Source organism: Leucopleurus acutus (assembly GCF_964270905.1).
Source record: "Leucopleurus acutus genome assembly, chromosome: 2".
NCBI lineage: Eukaryota > Metazoa > Chordata > Mammalia > Artiodactyla > Delphinidae > Leucopleurus > Leucopleurus acutus.
The window spans coordinates 108,510,329-108,534,517 of NC_139143.1; the positions used below are offsets into that span (position 1 = coordinate 108,510,329).

Here is a 24,189-nt window from a genome sequence, read left to right on the forward strand (position 1 = left end):
AAGACTATCTTTTGCTAAGTTCAGAAAATCTAGTCTATACAAACCATAATTTGATAATATTAGCCCCCAAGGATTATGTGTACTTGTATCAGTATAATTTCAGCTTTTGAGGTTTGTATGTGCAAAAGCATAAGAGAAAGCAAAACAAACAGCAAACGAATGCAGTTGATTTGTTACTGGAAGGCTGAAGGGAATTCCAACATGAAGTCAAAATGCTGTTTAATAAGGAGCAGATACAGAGAAATACATCTTGGAAGTTTAAAAAATAGTGAGGTTGACTTTAAAAGAGCAACTTGAAGCCATGTTTTAGAAGATGACTCAGCTAGCTATTAGTCTCTGCAGTGGTGGTTGAGGATCTCATTCAGCGTGTTCCTGTCTGAATGCGTGGTTTCTTCTCAGGTTAGTGACTAAAGTTAATTAAAAACAATCCTGGGTCTGACTGAAGAAAAACAAAATCAAAACCAAAAACAACTTTTTACTTTCTCCATTGGAAGCCTGGAAACGAAGTTCATTAAAAAAGTTGCTTTGACAGTTACAAGTTTGGGATTCTTCCCCAAATCTCCTGCAAATGTGAATGTCTAAGTATATATCTGTAATGTGTATGCAAAATTCTGGACAACATATTTTGAGATTTATTGCAAGTCCCCAAACATGCCTGATAAATGATCTAACCACACACAACTAGAAATATAATTAAACTTAAAATTTATACAAATGCTTGTGGACTCCTGGCTGATAAAAATAAAAATACCAGTGACTATTCAACTGGAGTTTCAGTTTGTAGAAGGGTTCTTCATTCATCACATGATATGATTCCTAGGAGAGTCCTGTGAAATAGATAGGGCAGGTTATATAATCTCTACTGTGATGAGAGGGTAAAAATAGCTGAGATTTACTGAAGATCAATTATAAGCCAGATATTGTTCAAACATTTTGCACATATTAACTCATTTATTCCTCTCCAATGCCTTCTGAAATAGATACTACTGTGCCATTTTGCAGATAAAGAAATGAATACACAGAGAGCTTGAGCATCTTACCCAAGATTATATGGCCAGCAGTGGTAGAGCTGGGATTCAAGTTGAGGAACAATTACTACCCCATTTTGCAGATGAGAAACCTGAGGCTTAGGAAGGCTAAAAGCTAAAAAACAAGTTCCCCAAAGTAAAAAACCTGGTAGATGACAGAGCAGAAATTTAAACAAGGTCAGTTTTACTCTAAAATCTTGGCTTTTAATCACTTTATTACAACATTTACTTTAAACCCTGGTTTCCCACTTTTTGATTTGTTGCCAGGATATTTAAGCTAATGGGTTCCTTAATCCTGGCCACTATATACAAAAGATATATTGGCTTCTTTCTCCTACTACCTGATTTTAATGTCTATTTTTATTTTGCAGCTTTAATATATGCAGATAAATGGCTTTTAATTAGGATATTTTGAAAAGGTTGAGGATGCTATAGGCATGGATGGAGGAGTATAAGATGCAAGTTTATAGAAATGTACCAGAATCACTGGGGAAACATTTTCAAAATGCAGTGCCAGCTGAAGCCTCTGAACAGATCTACTATATCAGAGCGGGATGGGGTGAGGGTTTTCAGTAGGAAGAAGCCTAGGCCTGTGCAATTACAGAAAGGTTCCATAACTGAATATGATATTGTCTCTAATCTGGTTGAAAACTGCAATACATCCCCTCTCCACACCTTCACAAGCTGTGTCATGTTTTTCTTGGAAGAAATTTCATATTGTAGATATTACCTGACGATGACCTCTATCTGGATAATGCACTTTACCTCTAATTTGTGGGCAGCATTATCATGCTCTCTGTGGTCTTTTAAAATCTGTAGGATATATTTTTTCTTACTGTGACCAAGATTAAGATAGGTCTTCTTCTCTACACTTCTCTCTATTAACTGTATCTACTTTGGGTTCATTATTTCTGTGTGTTGAGCTCTTTTCAATATGGATTTGGTAATCAATATATTAACTATCTATTCCTCTATTTGTGTCATATGTAAATTTGAAAAGTAGATCTTAAGCTGATGATTAAAAAAAAATGAACCAAGTAGGACAAATGTGAAAATCTGTGGACAAAGCCTTCTTCTCTATGGATAGATGTTGCTAGAATACCGACTAGCAACATCTATCCATAGTCTATGGATGTGGTTGTTTAATCAACTATTAAAATTTCTGACCATCCTATTACCTAGTAATGTTTAAGCACACAGGTTTTGAGTCAGACAGACACAGGTTCAAATCCTGGCCCACTGTTTTGGCTATGGACAAGTTATACAACATTTTTGAAACTTTGCTTACCCCCCTGAAAAGTGAGGATAATAATACTAATCTCATAAAATTGAGATTTTACAGATATGTTACATATATGTTTAAAACATACATGTAAAACCTCTCCCCTAGAATAGTACTTGGCATATAGTGATTATTCAACAAATGATAGCTATTATTATTGATATTATTATCTATGAGACTACTGTGAGAGAATTTGATCAATATATATGTCTTTCTATACCAGACGAAGATCTCATCAAAAAAATAATGAGGTGTGTTTGGTTTAGTGTACTCGGTGGACCACTGATGATCTATTACCATTTATGTCTCTTATTCTTGAATTAATCTACTCTACAGTTTTAATCTCTTCATGTTTCTCAGTTTGTGAAACCGTTGCCTGAGTTTCTTATGTTTCCGTATACATTGAAATCGAATGAAAGCTTGCTTTTCTTAATCCTAGTGTTCGGTACACCTCAAGGACTGTTTTCTCTTGCTGAGACCCCAGAAGTAAATAAGTTGAGGAGGTGGGCTTTCACTCATGCCTTTATGTGTGAAACGTCAACCTGGCTTTAGTTATCTTTAGCCACCACTTTCTAAAAGTTCTCCAAAAGTTTGTTTCCTCACTGAGTTAAATAAAATGAGCTAGAAAGTTTTAAATGCTGGTACAGAGTCAAAAGGAATAAACTGAAAGATTTTGTGGCGGGTAAGAAAGGGAATTATGAGATATGATTGATATTTTTTATTCAATAACTAATTTTGCACAGTTATGTTTTGTTGTGGATGATAGGTTAGAGTGATATTAAAGATTTATTTTAGATTAAATAAGATTTTGTTGCTTTTGACTAAAGAACAGACACGGTGAAGGGTGTTCATGTGATCCTCAGAGGAAGCTTGAATGGGTTTCGGAGACTGACAAGAGAGAACTTTCCAGATGTAAGTTTATAAGCAGGAATCCTTGACTAACATTTTAATTTCTCTTTTGTAGTTTCTAAAATAACCTTAGCTCTAAGATATCTAATAACCCCAAGAAAATATGTCCTGGTTTGTTCTGTGCACTCTGTCGCATTTTAGGCACTTCAGACTTCAGGAGTAAGGTTCAGTAATTTTAAAACTCAGTGCCGTGACATAGAAAAGCACTGGCATTATTAACTTTCAAATCAATGAAGAGAGGAGAAGAATGTTTTAACAAAAGAGCTAATGGCTATTTTCCTTAACCTCTGGTCGGAATAATTAAATAGCATGGCCTTTTCCTGGGACACTAAAAATAAAATGGAGGGCCTGACTTTTTATATCTGAGTTCTGTAGAGGATCTCGTTGGCCAATTGGTAATAGATGTCAGTTTTATTCTTTTCTTAAATAGTTGTTCTTCATGGCAGGAATGTTATGACCCTTATTATTTAATATTTATGTAACACTGGCAATAGACTCGGCTTTGCACTGAATATCATAGAGTAGGAATTATCCCTTCCCAGTGGGCATAGTATAAAAACAAGGTAAGCAAAGCCCCAATGTTAAGAGATAATTATCTATGACAAGAGGCAAAGGTAGACTACTACACAAGTACTCTGCTCTTTTCCAAGGCATCTTAATAAACAAAAATGTGTAGGAGAGTGCCCATGCCTGGTGCTATCATCTAGAATGCTGGTAAGCCAGCCCCCTAAAGCTTAGTTAAAAAGCACAGCTGAATTAAACACAAAGAGAAACCCATGGACTTGTGGATGTAACTGTACCTTCAGTGAAGCTTTATCTCAGTAACACGATGATTTAAAAGCAGATGTGATTTTCCTAACATGGCTATGGTTCCGACCACCCAGCTTTTTTGCTCCTTTGTCATTTTGAATGAATTATTGGTAAGGAATACTTCAAAGGTGTGCAAAAAAATTCTTTTACACTTAACATTTATAAAACAATGACGTTGATGGAGGGAGAATGAAAACCCCTGTCAATATTTTTCTGAGACTAAACAATAACAAAGTGCCTTCAGGATTCATTTTAATGAGAAAAACCAGGGTGGCTCATGGAAGTCGTGAGACAGGCAGTGTACACTAGGAAATTAATTATTGCTTGGCAGCCAGGCAAATGGACGCAGCTTATGGTGGCATTGCAGAAAATAAATATTCTTTTAATCAGCAATGCTGGCTTATTTCCTCAACGGTAACATCAAACTTTAAATGCATGAAGTCACATATTTTTAAAAAAGGATTTCGAAACAAAAGGCTCGCTTGGTTTTTCTGAATACGGTTTTCAGGTTACTGTTTGCACAAGGTTTTCTCCAAGTAAGGTACAGCTGATCCCTGAGTCTTGTCCACACTCAGAGAACAGGGCTATGATTACCAACAGCATTTTCTCTAAGCCCGACTCTGATCTGTGCTGGAGGAGACGTTGACTTTCATGATGGTTTTATGGATCGACGGTTCAGGTGGTTCTCTAGATAGTTCTGCTGGGTTCCTGGGCCATGTTTGCAAGTCAAAGCTGCGTCTCCTCCCCTAGGTGGAATTTCTCAGCCCAAAGGTTCACTTCTTAGCTGTCTCCAGCGCATGGCAGCTGATGGGGCAGCGCTACTAATGAAACAGAGTCTTCTAAGCAGCAGGCGATAAGAGACGCTGGGATTTTAACAGCGTAATGAATTAATTCACAAACTCACTGAGCACAAATGATAACTTTGGTACAATTTCCAGTTACAATTAGGAGGCGATTGCATTGTTTTACGGGATAAAGGTATTAGTTTTGATTCTTGTAATGTAATGTGTACCATACTGGTATCTTTGAGGAAAAGCCAGGCTCTGGATGTGTGAATTTGCCCGTGACCAACTCCTAAAATGGATGCAAATTAAAATGAGTGATTTCTGTGATAGCGAAGTGTGCTGTAGCATAGCTTCTGTACCCAGATCCCTAACAGGGGGCTGGCAGAGGCTCAGAATTTCATTTTGCCTGAACTTTTAACCAAAAGCAGCATAACCAACCCTTCTCCAAGTGTATCCCAAATTTTTATTATATTTTGAGTGAATTCAGGCTGAACATACAATCTTCATTTTGTACTTCAACCTTGTAACTATTTCAGTGACTCCCTTCAAAATCGACAGATTTGAGACAACTTCTAACTCCTGAGTTCATTATGGAAAGGGAATCATCCATATTTTCCCTATTGTTTCTGGTGTTTCCCCCTAGAATGTTTCTAGCAGAAAAAAGAAAACTTTAAATCTCAGAGCCAATTCTCAGAAAAACAAGTTCTCCTTTTCTCAGGGTTTGATTGGCATTATCAATAGTATTTTCAAAAAAGGAAATTGTGAGTTTGCACGTTAACAAATGAGTATGTATGCTAATGTCTATTTCAGAATTATTTTCTTTGAATTTTCTCTTTCAGATTGTTAAACTACTAAAGATAATCGATAAATCTATTGTTTGTACCTGTAGAATGCTCAGATAAGTACTAGGTATACATGTTAATTAAAAAATATCAGTTGATGATACTAGAGGTGATAGATATAATGATAAAATTTTCTTTCAGATGACTGACTTACATGGAAATGATATATTCATTCAATACAATGAATATGCAATGTGATTTAATAAATATTCATTGGACACCTGTGCTAAGCCCTAGAGATATTAAGATGAGAAAGCTTCAGTATTGGTTACTTACCATGGTAGATTGCATTGTTCTCAAATATTCACTCCCCTTCCCGTAAGGGGATTAGACCTCCCCAGGTGGGGAGGCATGTACCTCATAGCATGTCCCATGGGAGGGGAATATACTTCTCTATCCCTTGGCTGTGCGACTGACTAGCCAATGGTGCTTGAGTGGACACCATGCATGCTACACCTGAGAGGAAGGTTTAAGAAGCGTCGTATTTTTCCGTCGTCACCCTTGCCCTTTTCTCTTTGCTGTGAGAATGGCACGTCTCAACAAAGAGCTTCTCCTAACTTGAAACGTAACCCTAACCCTAATCTGAGTCTTGGAATGAGAAGACTGAACAAAGCCACAACAGCTGACCTGCAGCTGCCAACATGTAACGTTTGTTGTTGTAAGTCACTGAGATTTTGGAAGTTCTTTTCACCACAGTGAAACAAGCTGAAACATGTTTCATGGAGTTCAACTACAGTAACTTAATTCTAAGGCATGAAAAGTTCGCATTGTCTGCTTAGCAATTCAGGACCAAAAGCAGAGACTAATTCTAGCCCAAGAACCCTGCAAACTGTAGTTATGTGTAACAGTCTTAAGATGGGCTGTGGGCAGATTACATCTGGGTTAATCTGGCCAAGTTTGCCTACTGTTAAATTTCAGTACAATGATTGTGCCGCTTTCCTCATTGAGTTTAGGTCATCGAAAGAGATAACTCTGTCATAATTTAATTGTCCTAGATGTACTGACCTGGTCCAAGTCAATTGGTAGTTCAAGGTCAAAGCTTCCATGTTTATCCAGTGGAATGAGAATGAAGGCTTTTTCAGGACAATTAACATGTCAAGGTTATCCATCCCTGATATGCTGTTGCCTCTCAGTATGTGTTAGAGATCAACAAACACTTGTAACTATTTTTCTTCTCCTTGGACCTAGGTTAACGTGGGTAGAGAGAATTCTTATCGAACCTACAGTAAGAGAAGACATTGTGTTTGTTGGGAGCAAGAAAGCAAGGGTGAGAGGGAGTGAGAGCAAGAGAGAAAGAGAGAGAGAACTAAGGGTTTCACTAAGGATCTTGCCTATGTACCTGCACGTACCAGCTACCAAGTGAAAATCTCATGATATTAAGAAAAAAAACACACACAAAAAACCCCCAAGATCATTTATCGTTTATTTTTGTTGATTCCTTTCAGGATATATTTTCCTACATGTCCTTTGCCGACTGCCTTTCTTTAGAAAGTGCCAGGACCCACACTGTGGTGGGCATCACCGTGCTGCCCCGTGTTCGGTTCTCCTCCCCTCCCGCAACTCATGCACATTCTATTCCCACCCCCTTGCAGCTGGGTGGTTCATGTAATTGGTTCCAGCCCCAGGACCCGAACAGAGTGATGATCGTCAGTCACAAGCTGGGGCTTGGCTCCCTGGCTCTCTCTTCTCTGCCACGGTCATCCTGGGAGACACATGCTGAGAGGCCAGTGCCACCAGATGGCATCTGAACAGATCCTTGACTCACTGCTTGGACCTGCAAGGGAATTTTGTGAGCAAGAAATAAGGTTATATAATTTATTCATTATTACAGCATACTCTGGGCCAACATACGTTTTCTGAACACTTCTCATTCTTTGCCTTGGAACTAGATTTTAATCTTCCGAAGTCTGACCTTCCTCCCTCTTTTCCTCTCTATCTTCCTTTCTTATTTCCTACATTCCAAAACTATTTATAGAACATTAACCCTATGCCAGGATCTGTACTGGAATTATGATGATAAACAGTTGAGGCATAGATCCTGCCTTGTGGAATTAGAGGGGAGTGAGAATTTTTTTGTTCCTTTACCTGCACCAGGCACTCTGCTAAACTATCTCATTTAATCCGCATAACCACACTACAAGCTAGAAACTATTACTATGCCTAATCTATTGATAAAGAAACTGACCTTCAGAGAAGTCAGTCACAGGGCCCAAATCAGATAGTGAAGGGCTGAGTTGGGCTACAACCTCGAGCTGCTTGTTGCCAAAGCCTTGGTGATGAAATATGGGACTATCGCAAGGGATAACTTTTGCTTCTCTGGAGAGGTTGGTGCACGCTCATTATCATTATTAATACATAGATCTGTCAGAAGTAGAGATTTCTCCCCTCTTTGGGCAAGAGTATGTGCTTTGATGTTTTGATCATAATGAAAAGGGTGTCAAGAGACTGAAAGAGTCAGAGCTCCGCCTCCCTCCCTGGCTGGCTGAGCAATGCCAGATATTATGATATTGCCCTCAGTGCATTTATCCCTGTGCTGAAAGCAGGAGTCCTCATCCGAGTGGATGGCCTCAGGACCCACTGCTGGTGTAGCTTGTGAGGTGATGTGCGTGGACACAAAGGGGGTCCTCTCACAGTCTATTCAGGCCCCTGTGAGGACAACTGGGCAATACTGCCAACAAAGGAAGGGGCAGTAAGAATCCCGTTCCCTGGGGAAGATCTGTGGACCAGTGACAACAGCTAATCACAGCTTTAAAAACATACTATTTGGAATGAAAGGGAGAGTTTTCCTTCAATTTATTTATTGTTTTGTTTTCCCAAAGGAGCTAGCAGGATTTTGAAAGAAATCAAGTTTAAGTAAGGATCTGTGAGGTCACTGCCTGTGCCTCACTGCTGACAGATAGCTTATCTTGTTGGAAGAGGCAAAGAAACTTTGGCATCTTGCTTAAGAACACTTGACACTAAGAAGTGTCTGTTAATCTCATTTGCTTCCCCTGAGCAGTGGCACCAGAGGTGGTCCGGCCCCTCTCGGGTATGCAGGATGCCCGAGTTGCTGAGAGCTGGTTTCTCAAAGTGTGGGCGGTTGAGAACACACATGGGACACACCTGGAGTCGTTATTACAGAGGCAGGTGCCAAGTCCCACTGCAGACCCGCTGAATCCGAAGCTCAGAGGGGGGATGGAACTCTGAGCACTGCAGCAAGTGCCCAGGGGACTGTCCCACGTGCACCAACGCTGGACAACAGTGGGCTGGAGCTGACAGCTGCCTCTCGGCCGGTGCTGACGCAGGCCTGACTGACATTTAGCCTTTTATTCCTGTCCCCTCCCCCCACCATTTTTAATAGCCTTATGGAGCTCCGAACAATAACTTCTCTATTAAAGATGACCCACTCAGGATGGAATAAATGCTTTCTTTTTAGGGCAGATTACAAAAATACAACCTTCAAGAAACCTCAGCTTGCTCTATTGCTCTGCGTTATGCGTTTTGGAATAAAATTTCTCTCCTTGGGAGAAATTTCACTTTCACCCTGAAAAAGCTTCCTTTAAACATTAAAAAAATAAGAGCTGCTGCTTTGTGCCTCAGTAGTACCTCCCGCAGCACCTCTGCAGACACCCGAAAGCCCACTAGAGGAAAGTGAAATTGGGGCCCATTTTACCCACCCTTCATTGCCGTTGCATTACCATGGTTCTTTTTTTCAGGTTTCCTTTCCCCGCATCATTTTTATTCTTTCTTTCAATCACCTTCCTACACTCTCTTTCTACATTTATTTTAAGCAAATATTTAGGTTTGGGGGCTGAAAATCTACTCAGACCATTTGCAGTGAACCCCATGACACAGAAGGATCAGTAAGAAGGAGGAAGAGGGGAAAGCAAGGCTCTCCCTGGTGAATCTGAGGAAGACTGGATTTGCCAGAAGAAATGTAACGATCGGAACTCACATTCCTGTGGGACGCTCGGCAAGAAAACGTCATCTCAAATGTGTAGCGCATGACTTACCCAACGTTACAGGAAGAAGAAAGCACGAAGAACCCCAAAACCCAACACCCTCTTACATAGCAGCGAGCTACGTAGGCTTTGAATTATTTGATTGAACAGCATTAAGTGCTTTCCTGTTGGAAAATGAGGAACTTATTAATTATTTTAAGTTTGAAGTAATTAAGCCAGGCGCTGTCAGGCTGACACAGTTTTCTCAGCAGGCAGCCGGATTCTTCTAGCACAGGGAAAGCCTTTTCTAGTCCTATATGCTGATCTAGAGGTGAGCCAGTTGGTAAATATGTGACACCGTTTAATTATACCTCGTTGCAAGCTGGAGCTTGTCTTGTGAATTATTTGATCGTTTGTGGCTCTCTCATGAAAGAGAAGCTATTGGTGAATCTCTCTAGGAAAAGGGTGGGGATAAGAATGGAGGAGTGTCTGGGTACATGGAAAGGAGGAAAAGCAACACTGTACTAGGGGCTTTAAGAGATTATTTCAGGGCCTGCCGATGACCCTCTAGCATACATACTGGAAAGGTTGTTGTCTCAGTTGGCAGATCACGCTACTATATGTAAAATAGATAACTAATAAGGACCTACTGTATAGCACAGGGAACTTTACTCAATACTCTGTAATGGCCTATATGGGAAAAGAATCTAAAAAAGAGTGGATATACGTATATGTATAGCTGATTCACTTTGCTGTACGCCGGAAACTAATACAACATTGTGAATCGACTATAGTCCAATAAAAAAAAAAAAAAAAAGAATGCTGATAGTGCTGAGTAAATAGGTTTTGTAGCTGGTCCAGTCAGGCCCGGGTGGTAGGAAAGACTGAAAAATATTTTCTCTTCACCTTCTCTCTAGGCTTTTCCCATAAGCTTTATTGGCCACCAGCTGCCCAGCAAGATTCCAGGCACATGGTGGAGAGTTTTTGAGCTCACATTTGCTCCAAAGAAGAATAGGAAAATGGAAGATGGAAAAAACGGGCCGAGAAGGAAAGGTTGGCAGTGGTAGAGATAGACACTTGCGTACCTGCAAAAGTTTTCCAAGTTCTTTTTTTTTTATAGCTAAAGTTGAAAGGTTTCCTTTCATAGCAATATGCTTCCAACCCTTCCTTGCATTACTTTGCTAACAGTCTGAACAAATTGGTCTTTGACGGTCCTACCCAGTGCCTCCCAACACTGGCATCTCCGTATCCAACACCAAGTTCAAACCAGTGCCTGCCTGTCCATCAGCCTTCTGTGTAACAGAGGACGTTTGTAGCCTAGGGTTGCAATATGTTGCCCATTTATCTCCTGTCCTCCAAGGTTCAGGAAATTTTATTTTCTGGCCTCAAAGCTTATTTGTTCTTACTCTGCACCTTCCGCTGGATAACTGGCTGATTTAATAATGACATTTGTACTAATGTGTTGATCCAGTCACTCATTTGTTTAATCACCATTAATTGACTGTGTACTTTATACCACTGAGGAAACTGCACAAGACAAACACGGTCCTTCCCTCCTGGAACTTATCAATTCATGTGAGAGAAATCCTTCCTGGTTCCCATGTGTAGAGAGCTTGAATCTCCATCCTCAAATTCATGAGGGAGAGAAATATTATGTTAAGTTTTTTTCATATTTTAATGCTCCTCTCTCTCTTTTTATTATTGAAGTATAGTCGATGTATAATATTATATACATCGTGTACAATATAGTGATACAGTACACAATATAGTGACAGGTGTACAATATAGTGATTCACAATTTTTCAAGGTTATACTCCATTTACAGTTATTATAAAATATTTGCTATATTCTCCCTGTTGTACAATATATATTGTAGCTTATTTCATACATAATAGTTTGTACATCTTAATCCTCTACCCCTCTATTTCCCCTCCCCCCTTCCTTCTCCTCACTGATAACCACTGGTTTGTTCTCTAGATCTGTGAGTCTGCTTCTTTTCTGTTCTATTCCCTAGTTTGTTGTATTTTTTAGATTCCATGAATAAATAATCTCATACGTATTTGCCTTTCTCTGTCTGACTTATTTCTCTTAGCATAATGCCCTCCAAGTCCATCCATGTTGCTGCAAATGGCAAAATTTCATCCTTTTTTATGGTTGAGTAGCATTAAGTTTTTAAAAAATCCATTTAAGTTCAAATTCAAGCCTCTGTATTGCTGGAAAATTCGGTCTATTATAAGTGAATTTTTTCTAATGGTCTATACCGTTTCTACACAGAGAGAGGAACTTAGACAGGCCACCCTGCATTCCCTGCGATCCAGAGCTTTCTCTACAGAATGGAGCCCCCGTAGTAGCTAGTATGGTGGGAAGATGGGGAGAGCACAACCGTGGAAGCGAGAGATTCAAGCTCTTGCCACCATTTGGTTGGGAACAGAGGGCGGGGGGCAGGGGGGAAGAGGGTACAAAGACAACCTCAGCAGTGAGCAGGTGAGGCGTACAGTGAGGGCCTATAATGGGGTGACTGCAGGCTGGGGGGCACCGTTGAGGGCACCGACATAGAACCTCTAAGTTCAGTGTCTGTGAAGATTGGGGTGCACTAGCCCTGAAGTCTTATAAACAGGGCCAGGGCAAGGGAGTGGGGCTTCCTGAGAACACTTTCTGAGGGAACTTACAGGGGACCCTGAGGGCTGAGGAGCTCAGCTCAGAGGCAGGGCAGGAATGGGGTGCAGGAAGAGGGCATCCGGAGGAGAGACAGGGGCTGAGAGGCCCTGGGAGCCCTGTTCTCTCACAGGTTGGGTCCTCCGAGGCTCAGAGACTAGCAGGGCAGGCTGAGGAGGGAAGCAGCCAGCTGGCAGGGGTCTGAGGATGGGGGAGGCCGCTGCTGGAGGACCGGTACTTTACAATCGGTGCTCCAAAGACATAGACCAAGAAAGTTGCGCGTACACATGCACACACACAGGGTCTCTTGGAACCCCCCATGCCCATCCTTTTCCTCAATGGGGACATGTAGCAAACAGCCTTACCCAATTCCCAGGAAAAGAGTCCCAGCTGCAGCTCTGGCCTGGTCATCCATGTCATTTAAGCACATACCCTGTCCTCTACTCAGGCACAGCTTGAAGGCCACTGTCCAGGTTGTTCAACTCCTGCCTTTCTCCCAGGTGCTTTAATGCCTGCCCTTAGTCCCCTGGACTGCCTAGCCCCGCCCCCTGGAGAAAGCAGGAGTTGGGGGGAGTGAAAAAAACGCAGAGAAGGGGATGGTCATGGTCCTCAGCAAGGCACTTGGGTAGGGGTGGTGGAGGCATGGCTGAAGTGGGGAGAAGAGCGGTGCAGCCTCTGCGGAGGCCCCACCTCCTTGGGCCGGTCAGTCCTCAGCCCCTGGCCCGGAAGCTTCCTTCTAGGCCCAGCAGGGCCTCCTTCCTTTTCAAACCATCAGCGAGATGAAGACATGCTGGTACCGGAGCAAAGGAGAGGAGGCAGCACCTGGTAAAGGCCGAGAAGCAGAGGCAGAGGCCCAAGTGTGTGACGCAGAGCAGGTTAGAGTGCCTGAAAGAGCAGCAAGGGGCTGATGAAGCAGCAAGAAGTTGAAGATCATGGAACTGAGCCACAAAAGGATGGTAATTGAATGACAATCCCAGAATTCTTAGCCGAAGGCACGAATCACGAACCGCCAAACAGCTCTGCAGTGTCCGATCCGTTATCAGTGACTACTACATCATTTTCATTTCTGCGTTATGTACAGAACAAAGAACACTCACTACCACTGAAGTAGAAAGTCCTGCATTGTTCAATGCAGCAACGTTTTGTATATAAAATAAATGTAGCCATAATATTTAGAATCAAAATTTGCGAACGCCACAACTCTGGTGTCATAGTTCTATTTCAGCTGAAGAAAAGTACCCTTATATTTTGGAAGGCAATATTAACAACATTTTTCGAATGGCAAAACTTAGTTACCTTTTCTTTGTTACTTTTCACAAAGAGTTTAAGACACTTTTTTAAATTAAGCATACTTTCACAGAGTAATTTGCTTAAACTATATGCATATAAAAAAGTTACACATGCTTTTTATTCTGCTTAAAATACAAATACAACTGCCAATGTATATTTTGAATGGAACCCTATTTTATAATGTTAGCATGCTGAATGTGTTTTACGAATGATCATTAATGCAGCATTTAGGTCAATATTTCAACTCAAACCCACCAAACTCTTTGGTCAAAAATTTAATGCTCATAACCAAACCAGCAGTGTTCAGAGTTGGGCTATACATATAAGCATTTTCATGGTTAAGTTTCCTAAGAGAGTGTAAAAGTTTTAACAGAAAGTGAAATATTGTGCAGCTTTATGGAAGTTTAAAGCCTATTTGCAAGCATTGCTGCCTGTTGGAAGAATTTGTATGTACAGGAAATACATACAAATATTGTGGATAGAGACAGTTTATGTCCCATTGTGGTAAACTTTTGCTTTACAGATTTGAAGGTACAGACTTTTACAAGCAAGTTCACAAAGTCATGTTTGATTATAAACATCAAGCAAATAATTTTCCATTTGGTATGTTTTATGATGATTCCTAATTTTGTAGCAGTACCTGTAAAAGAAACACCTCTTGCAACGTTAAAATTAAAAAAAAATTAATCCATCATGGGTTTGCTTTCTTGACCCTGTGGAGATGCCCACAGCTATTGGGCATCCTAGGTGAATTTGACTTTGGTTGGGCTCTGCCAAAAACTAATGAACTGAAAGAAGAGATAGCCTCTTGCCCTATACACTTGCCTTTCCATTAGGACATCCTATGTTATGATTACAATTTTTTTGAATTCTATTTTAAAAATTACTTATTACATAAAACAAAAATGAAATGTATGTAAAATATTAAAAGGAAGCTACGCTAAAAAGAAACTTAGAATAATGACTTTTCTTATATACACATATATTTTGGAAAATGTGAAGATGCCAAACACAGAACTTTATGAACAAAGCCAGTCACCAAATAACAAGTTTATTTTAACGTAGTACTTTTGGAATCAGTTTAGTACCGAATAAACAGTGTATGTGTATAATAATATGTAAATTGAACAATTAGCACAGGGAATCCTAGTATTAAGGAAACTTCAAAAGGCCAAAATGTTAACTAATGCCTTGTCAAAGAAAATTTGTTCCTCTCAAAACTTTTTTTATGGTGTGTGTGTGTGTGTGTGTCTATGTTTGTCTTCAATAAAGAGCAGAAATAGAACTAGACAAAAAAATATGTTCTTATATGTTGAATTTTACGCAATTCACATGTTGATATCCTGCCTTTTCCTAGGGTAAAAACAGATTCTTCCCAGAAACCTCTTGCACAAACATACTGATCATCCAAAGTTAAGAATGTTTGAGACTCTATCTGGTAAAGATGGAAATTTAAACAGTAGTACATGAAAATACATTAGGTGTTGCTTCATATAATAAAATGCACTCATTTTCTCTGAAAAGGAGAAGGAATCTGAACTTTTTTTAAATTATAAATTTCATAGTTTTAAAATGGGTGTATTTTGTCACACATTTTACAGGAAGTGCTCTCAGGAGCCAGAGGGAAAGGGATTTTATAAGATTCCAAGTTCCATGGAGATGCTCTCTGGGCAGCAGTCTGAAGTGGTACCATGAAGATGGCTCTCATCTCATCCACCTGATCTCTTCTTCAATCACATGGTTTATTGTGCATCTACTACATGCCAGCCCTGTGAGGTGCCTGATTTATAGGGTAGAAATTTGGTAAGATAAGTGGTGGAAGGTGGCGAATGACTCAGATAGATACAAGTGTAAGATGACTGTTTATTATGATGTTGCAGAGATGTAGGAGGAATAAAATTAAGAAGGTGTGATGAAGCCTGTAAGGGGCATTCTAAAATGCCTAAAATGGTCAGACTCCCTCCACCCCACCCCGTATAAGCCTTGCAATGGAAGAACCGCTGGCAAGTGTGAGTAAAAGACAAACAAGATCAGAGTTGTGTTGAGGAAGACAGCTCTACTGGAATGAACTGAGACAAGAATTCCTGTGGGAGAATACAGTAATACAGTTCCTCCAGAGGAGGAACTCAAGTCAGTTCTGAAAGCCTCAAGAGAGAAATTCTTGGGTTCTTCCCAAATCAGAGTCCATAAATTGATGTTCATTCTGCTTCTGCCCCAGACTAGCCTGTGCTTATGGAATTTGCACACTTAAGAAAATATATCTCAACTCATGGCAGGAAGAGGCCGCTTTCTCTGAAGGAAAAAATCATGCTGCATGAAACCAAGATGCTGAATAGGGCATACATTAAACTCTATAGAAAATCCTATATGAATTTCAAAGATATTTATTTACTGTATTATCTGTGTAAAACATCATACTGGGTATTTTTCTTTGTTGTTTATCTCTATTTGGGGTCCGTATTTCCTTTTAACAAACTAAATTACTAGAACATAAGCAGTGTAGAAGGGGTAGAATAAGTCCATTTGTAGGAGAAGCCGTTTTCTCTTAAATCTGAATTTTGTGCACTGTAGAACATTGGTAACTAGTAATCTATATCTCATTCAACAAGTTAAGTCCCAATTTCTCTGGAAACTATTAATGCGGATTTATAGACCCTTCAAGATAGATCCACCCCAACCTTAAAAATGCCCTTAAATCCAGGCATGTATTGGTCATCCCACAGGGGTAACATTTACAACATTTCCACACTTTTCACTAACAAGGTAGCATCCTAGCATATTTTATATTTTCAAACTGTTAGAAATAAACTGACATTTGGGTCAGCATTGTTTGTTGAGAACTGACCTAGGCACCCATCAAGTTCAGTACAATCGCCTTTGCTTGAGAAGTGGACAGGATAGCCGTGAATACTGTGAAGCTAACTTCGGTTTACATTTTGAAAGTCTTTTGAAGGCGCTGTTGTCTGAAGAGCAACATCTCTTTCCGTTTTTGTCTCAGGGAGGATGTCACTGAGTGTACTACCTGCTTTTCTGTGGGTGGATGCATTCGTGTCTTTCATAAGGACTCCACCTTCGGATCACTGAACTGTGTGTTTCTGTCTCAGCCAGAGAGCTCAAGGACAGCTTTGAATTGGGTGCATCATGTAATAGACTAAAAATCAAGAACAACAACAAAAAGACCTTTGTAATTTCAACTAGGAGAAAATAGGCATTTGCAATGAAATTAAATGTTTGGTTTAGCTTGGCCCCTAGGGGATAGTAATGTTCATTTTCATTTAGAATTTGTAGACTTTGCTTAAATGAGGGGCAGAACCAAATGACCCTGGAGACTAAATTACCTCTTAGCTTTGGAAATGGAGTTTACCTCGAGCCAGAATTGAGATGAATTTGTGGTGAGTTGACGGAAAATCTGGAAACATTTGCTCACTTGGTACCAGGAGTACAGATAGGCAGAGGAGGCAAATTCAGATGAATTATCCCCCATTCCTAGTAAATTCAGAAAAAAATCATTATTTAATTAGCATGAGTTCAATGCAAGCGTTTGCTATTCCTTTGGTGCCTAAAATTAAAGAACAATTTCCTTTTCTTTTATAAACAAGAGCAATGTTAAACAAACAAACAGGTGTGTCCACCTAGGAACACCAAGGCAGGCAGAAGAGAAAGGGCACCATTTGGCCCTGTGTGCAACAGCTGTGCACAAGCTTTGTGTTGCCTGCCGTCTTTCACCCCAATGGAAATGATTCCGTTTGCTTGCGATTATAGACTCCTATTGATTTCCAATTTTCACCAGGCATGTTCAAGTCTCTTGGGCTCTGGGCGCTTGTAGATTCTTATCAGTCTTGCAGTGAGGAAACAATGTGGTAATGTAATTGGCACCAGTGCAGCAATATGAGATTCCTATTCTACTTTCAATTTCGTCCTTTATTGCAGTATCTTAATTATATATCTTGCCATATATATTTAGAATTACATACGTACATAAAATTCTATTGGTTACGATTCCTTGGAAAACCCTGTATATACACACACGTATTTAGCACCAATGGACTCAGTGAATTCTCAAAGAGCAGACTATATTTTAATAGTAGCCTGTGCTTATCTATGGAATCCCCCCAAATCAACATAGTATTCTGAATAGATTGGGTTGTATCATCTTACTCTTTTAGCTTGCTTTGACTTCCATCTCTAGAGTAATAATGGATTCACGATTACACTGCAGCTGCTGTCTCAAGAGCTACTTATATGGGGGAATCTGCATTCAGCAAGTGTTTATTTTATGTAGTGGAGTGCCACCCAAACAGTTCTGAGCTCTTACCAAAAAGTCATCCAGAAAGCACACTTCACAAACTCTAGTGTGTAACATGCAATTACTTTCTTTTTATCATAAAATATCCGAGTAATGCTTTTATTTGATCTAGGGAAAGGACTTTCTACCAATTCTAATTTTTCCTGCAGGATGTGTGTTCGTGTTCTAAATCTTAACTTACCAGTACAGATTGTGAGGTTTGATGAGTGTTAAACTGTAGAGCCATAATAAAAGTCAAAGTGATTTGTCAAAATTTGGAGGAAGTGTAAATGGCTATGTTTCAATTTGTGTCTGCAAAGAGTAGGTAGTAGTAATTGCTTTAGCGGGATGATCAGGATGAAAGACAGTAAAAAAAAAAAATCTTAATTTCTTCTTTATGAGATTGTTACAGAGTCAGTGCTTTGAGTGGCACCTCCCCACGCGATCGCTGGTGTATTGTGCTGAAGCTTCACTAGAGAAAGTGCGTGCTTTCATCCGGCCTCTGCAGGGCACGTGCTCTGTTACGTGAAGAGCATGACAAATCTGTATAGTTTCCAATCTCTTCTTCTATTTTCATTTCTACAATCTTAGAGGAAAAAAGCTCTGATAAAAATAAATGTAGCTGTATTGTAATCTTCATGTAGTCTTGTGGTTAAAGAAAGAAAAGTAAATATTAAAAAACCTCTGTGTTTTAGTTGGGAACACAAATAAAATGATTTATTTGCTTCTGCATATACCCTTTATTTTTACTTTCTGATCATTCTACTGAGACTGGATTTCACTAGAGTCCCCACGGTAATGGGGCCTGGTGACTAATCCACTGAGCCATACAAACCCCATCTGCTTACTCATTTTGACATTTTAATAATATCCCATTTGGACCTTTGTTCAATTTTGCTTTGTGTGCTACATCTTTGTTTTAACATTATATCTGAAATAATTTACTATAATGAATACTATCAAAGCTCCTTAATTAAAACACACGGAAAGTTTTTTGTTTGTTTGTTTGGTATGTCAACTATGTATACTTTCCACGGGAAATGTACCCACTAAAATTTGTCATATGGACCATCAAATTGTCCTCTTAATTATTGTTCATTGTGTATTTTACTTGGAATAAAGGAAAAATATGTCATTAAAAAAGCAACATCAGGGCTTCCCTGGTGGTGCAGTGGTTGAGAGTCCGCCTGCCGATGCAGGGGACACGGGTTCGTGCCCTGGTGCAGGAAGATCCCACATGCCGCGGAGCGGCTGGGCCCGTGAGCCATGGCCGCTGAGCCTGCGCGTCCGGAGCCTGTGCTCCGCAACGGGCGAGACCACAACAGTGAGAGGCCCGCGTACCGCAAAAAAATAAAAAAGCAACATCCTATTTTATTTCCATCTTACTCAGAAATTCCTGTATGGAGTGTTTTTCTCTGTAAATACCATAATAGATTATTCTAATGGTACAGCAGAGTACAGAGTAGGATAGCTTCAGACACCATTGCTGATGACAGAAGTAATGTTAAATGCTGACTTGTTTTGTTTTATAAATATGTGATTTCTTCAAATGAAGATTGATTATGACCTAGTATTTACATACATAAATCATACATATTGTGACAGACTTGTAACATGCTGTATGTGTTGCCCTCCGGGAGCTTGACTGTATTCAGCATATGCCACAGTCAAAAGCTTATTAATTATTATTGATTAATTCATATACTCCCTTTCACTCATACCAAAATATTGAGGAATATTATAGAAGGAAGAAGGAAGACTTAAACACGCATTAGAAGATCCCCCAAATATTTACTCAAATCTTCATAGGACACTAAACACACAAAAATCCTATAATTTAACCTAGATTTTGTAGCAGGCACAGATGGTAAAGCAAGTGATAAATCATTTGCAGGATGTTAAGCTGCAAACAGAAAGTTAAGCATGATCCAGACTGTAAAGCAATGTAGGAGTCCAAGTGTGAAAAGATTTAAATAATAGAACAGTAACATGCAACACATTTTCTCTCTTTTCCAAGTAATCTCAGTAGCATTAGAATTTACCAGTGGCTGCTGCTCTAATAAAATAATTATATTTATAGAGTGCTCTTCAGAAGGTAATACCATTTTACACACATTATATCTCATTTAATCTTCTTGAAAACACTGAGATCAGTATAGAAGTTCAGAGAGGTTAAGTGGGTTGTGCAATATTACACATCCAGTAAGTAGTGGAGCAGAGTCTCAATTCAAGCTTGTGACCCCAAACTTAGTGCTCTAAGTTTCATCACCATGGAACGCTGGGAAACACCACGTGCTGTGCCTTCATCCCAGGGCTGATTCATTCATTTCAGCCATCTTTTACAATGTATATTAACAGCCATGGTGTTAATGACCATCCAGTGATCTGTCAGTCACTTAGAGAGTAAATAAATATATTTACTCTGCCAAATTCATTGGTTCTGCCACATATTAATAATCTATACAGGAAAAATGAGGTAGAGAGTTGAGATACTAATCAGACATCATAATAACTGAAGAGATGGCTCACCTGTACTATGGAGAGGTAATGCTGTAGAGAGAAAAGGATGCAGGCTTTAGAGTTGCAAAAGTCCAGATTATTACCATGAATTTTCCATATATGAGCACAATTTGAGCAAATTAATTAATTTCTATAAGTTTTAGCCACCTTAAAAACAGTCTCTTTAAAGGATTAAAAATATGTAGAGTTACTGTCACATAATGGGCACTCCATAAGAGTTATCATTACCATGAGTAAAATTTAGATAGTGTATCTAAGCACCAGTTGACTTCAACTAGGAACTTCCAGGGGACATAATTTTAAGAATTAAATAAAGAATAAAACCACTGGTATCAGTTTGCTAAATATTTAAAATACTTGAAGACTGGTTATTAATCACATTGTTTTCTAGTTAATATGGGTAAACATTTATGATTCATATCTAAAATTATACTTAAAGGAGAAGGAAATTTACTAAGAATTTAAAGGTCAGGAGTAAAATATGGTCAGTGCCACAGAATTATATCATTTCATGATATCTGAGTACAAAAAGATGTGATGGCTTTTATTTCTGGAAAAGTGGGGAGATCAATTTATATTTGACATTATCAGCACATCAATGATAAATAAAATCTAAAAAATTAAAAAACATCAGTGGGTACCCAAATATCTAAAAGGTGCCAACTCATAATACTGAAAAATCCTAACACAATATCCTAGAACAGGAGAACTCAAATAAGCAAAGAACGGAAAAACAGCTATTAGAACCATAAGAGCTGCTTTATTTGTATATATTTAATTTTGAAATTTAAGGATGGCCAATTGATAGCAAAACATCCTACTATGATGAAAGTTTTAGTTCCCTCAAGAGAAGACTCCAGATGGCAACTAATGATAAATCATTCATCTTTGTGACTATATTTTCACCAGATGTTTTTAATGGTATAACTTCTGAATGAGTTATACTCTATCTGGGTTGAATTTTGTGCACCAAATTGTGAGTATGTAAGCCGAGAAAAATTGGGCTCCACAGTTTGAATCTAATATGTAAAGATTGACTGGGCCAGTAGGTGATATTCCCTAGCTAAATTCTTCATTAACCTTTTTCATATAATAGAGGCAACCAATTGGCAATTTAAATTAGATGAAAAAATCCAAGATATCAGGGAATATGAGATATTGTTTGCTATTAGATAAGAAAAGAAAGAGAAAGAAATCTATGAATAAAACCCGATGGGAAAAGTTCAGAGAGACCAGATGTCTGTCTGACCTCAACAATAAGAGCAAAGACAGTATCCTCAGAGAGCACAGGAAAAGAACAAATGAAAAAGATGAAAAAGACAAAGAACTAGAAATGTAACTCTGGAATCATAACAGGAGAAATTATCCAGAGTTTCATCAGTTTATCTGTTCCAATGTAGAAAATTCATCAGGCAAATAGACTGGTAGAGATAAGAGAAATACTCCTAAATTCCAAAGATGATTTAAGTTTAACCAAATTTTGAAAAAAATTGTTGTGAGTACAGCTGAAAGCTTCAATAAAAGAACCAACAGAATGTTTCTCCTTTGCAAAGATGGTCATAAACTAAAAAGAGATTTGAAGAGTATTCAAGTCAACACAAGTCTAGACTGTCAATAACCCCCAGATCCCAAAAGACGATTTCCAGTCTGGCATACAAGAAGCTTGGAAGTTACCATTTCATCCTAACAACAAGTAAAAGCTAAACATAATGAAAAATCAACTCTTCTTAGATCCATAAGAGAAGTGAAGTCGCAGGGCAAACTGCCGTCCCCCTCCAATTGAGAGACTGAAAGGCAAGCACATAGAATCAGAACTTACCAACACAGCAACTCACGAGCAGCAACCTCACGGAACTAGTACCATCAGGGTAGGGAAACCTAAAATGTAATCAATGAATTGCTGAAAGCTCAGTGTGGACAACTTCTGAGAGTTAAAAACTCCAGGATGATTCAGTCATAAGGGGGTCCCTGCACTTTTGTGAGTTTTACCTTTACAAGCTTGACCTTTTGTGAGTTTTAACTTTAGAAGTTCTCACAGTGAATATCGAAGAAAAATCTCCTTGTGCTTCTGGCAGGAGGCGGGGTAAAGGAACCATCTTGAGATATGTCAGAGCATTCTGTTCTTCATAACAAGATCTGTCCTTAGATGGCGGGGGGCGAGGCTGGTGTGACTCTGGGGCAGCAACATCTTTCTCGCCAAGGTCTCACCACACTGGATGTTACCAGGTTGACTCCACTCTCGCATGAAGTTATCAGCAGACAAGCCACAATTAATATAGGTACACTTGGTCACATTGCCCATGGAAAATCTACCTTTGTGAAAGCTATTTCTGGAGTTCACACTGTCAGGTTCAAAAACGAACTAGAAAGAAATATTATGATCAAGCTTGGATAGGCTAATGCCAAGATTTACAAACTTAATGAGGCAAACTGTCTTAGCCAGAATGTTACAGATCTTGTGGAAGTAGTATACCTGATGAGTTTCCTATAGACATTCCATGGACCAAAGGGAACTCCAGACTAGTCAGACATGTTTCCTTTGTTGACTGTCCTGGCCATGATATTTTGATGGCTACTGTGCTGAATGGTGCAGCAGTGATGGATGCAGCTCTTCGGTTAATAGCTGGTAATGAATCCTGTCCTCAACCTCACACTTCTGAACACCTGGCTGCCATAGAAATTATGAAGCTGAAACATATTTTGATTCTGCAGAATGAAATTGATTTGGTAAAAGAAAGTCAGGCTAAAGAACAGTATGAACAGATCCTTGCATTTGTACAAGGTACAGTAGCAAGAGGAGCTCCTATTATTCCAATTTCTGCTCATCTGAAATATAATACTGAAGTTGTCTGTGAGTATATCATTAAGAAAATTCCAGTACCTCTAAGAGACTTTACTTCAGAAGCCCAACTTACTGTTATTAGGTCCTTTGATGTCACCAAACCTGGCTGTGAGTTTGATAACCTTAAAAGTGGTGTGGCTAGTAGTAGTATTTTAAAAGGAGTATTAAAGGTGGGCCAGGAGATAGAAGTCAGACCTGGTATTGTTTCCAAAGATAGCAAAGGAAAACTCGTGTAAACCAATCTTTTCCAAAATTGTATTACTTTTGAGGAACAAAATGATCTTCAGTATGCTGCTCCAGAGGGTCTTATTGGAGTTGGAAGAAAAATTCACCCCACTTTGTGCTGGGCTGACAGAATGGTGGGGCAGGTACTTGGTGTAGTTGGAGCTTTACCAGAGATCTTCACAGAACTGGAAATTTCCTATTTCCTACTTAGACGACTTCTTGGTGTACACATAGAAGGAGACAAAAAAGCAACAAAGGGTCAAAAGCTATCTAAGAATGAAGTGCTTATGGTGAACACAGGATCCCTTTCAACAGGAGGAAGAGTTGGGGCAGTCAAGGCTGATTTGGGTAAAATCGTTCTCACCAATCCTGTGTGCACAGAAGTGGGAGGAAAAATAGCCCTTAGCCAGAGAGTTGAGAAACACTGGCGTTTAATTGGTTGGGGTCAGATAAGAAGAGGAGTAACAATCAAGCCACAAGTAGATGATGACTGAAGATTATCAGTTAAATAATACATTTGGATGAAGTCAGAATTTCTCTTAACAACCTAGGGGTAAAATTTCAAAGCAATACTGGGGATACAGCTCATTGCCTTAGTAGAAGCCATAAGGTTGTTTTCATTTTCTTCTGATGAAAATTAGCCTCTACTACTAAAATAAAAAATAGGGTCTATAATAAATGTCAGAATTGGCACATTGATGGATTTAATCCACATTTTATCAGTAATTGATCATTAAACAGTGTCACATTTGTGCATCAATTCAGGTTTGAAATGAAACTGCTATTACAACTAGAC

General features: G+C 39.2%; 1 pseudogene across 1 annotated transcript; it reads left to right on the forward strand.

Moving 5' to 3' along the window:
• The first annotated feature begins 22,472 nt into the window (after nt 1-22,472).
• LOC309972563 (eukaryotic translation initiation factor 2 subunit 3-like) lies at nt 22,473-23,887 on the forward strand (annotated as a pseudogene). The gene has a single exon. The product of its transcript is annotated as a eukaryotic translation initiation factor 2 subunit 3-like (transcript).
• Nucleotides 23,888-24,189: the final 302 nt, after the last annotated feature.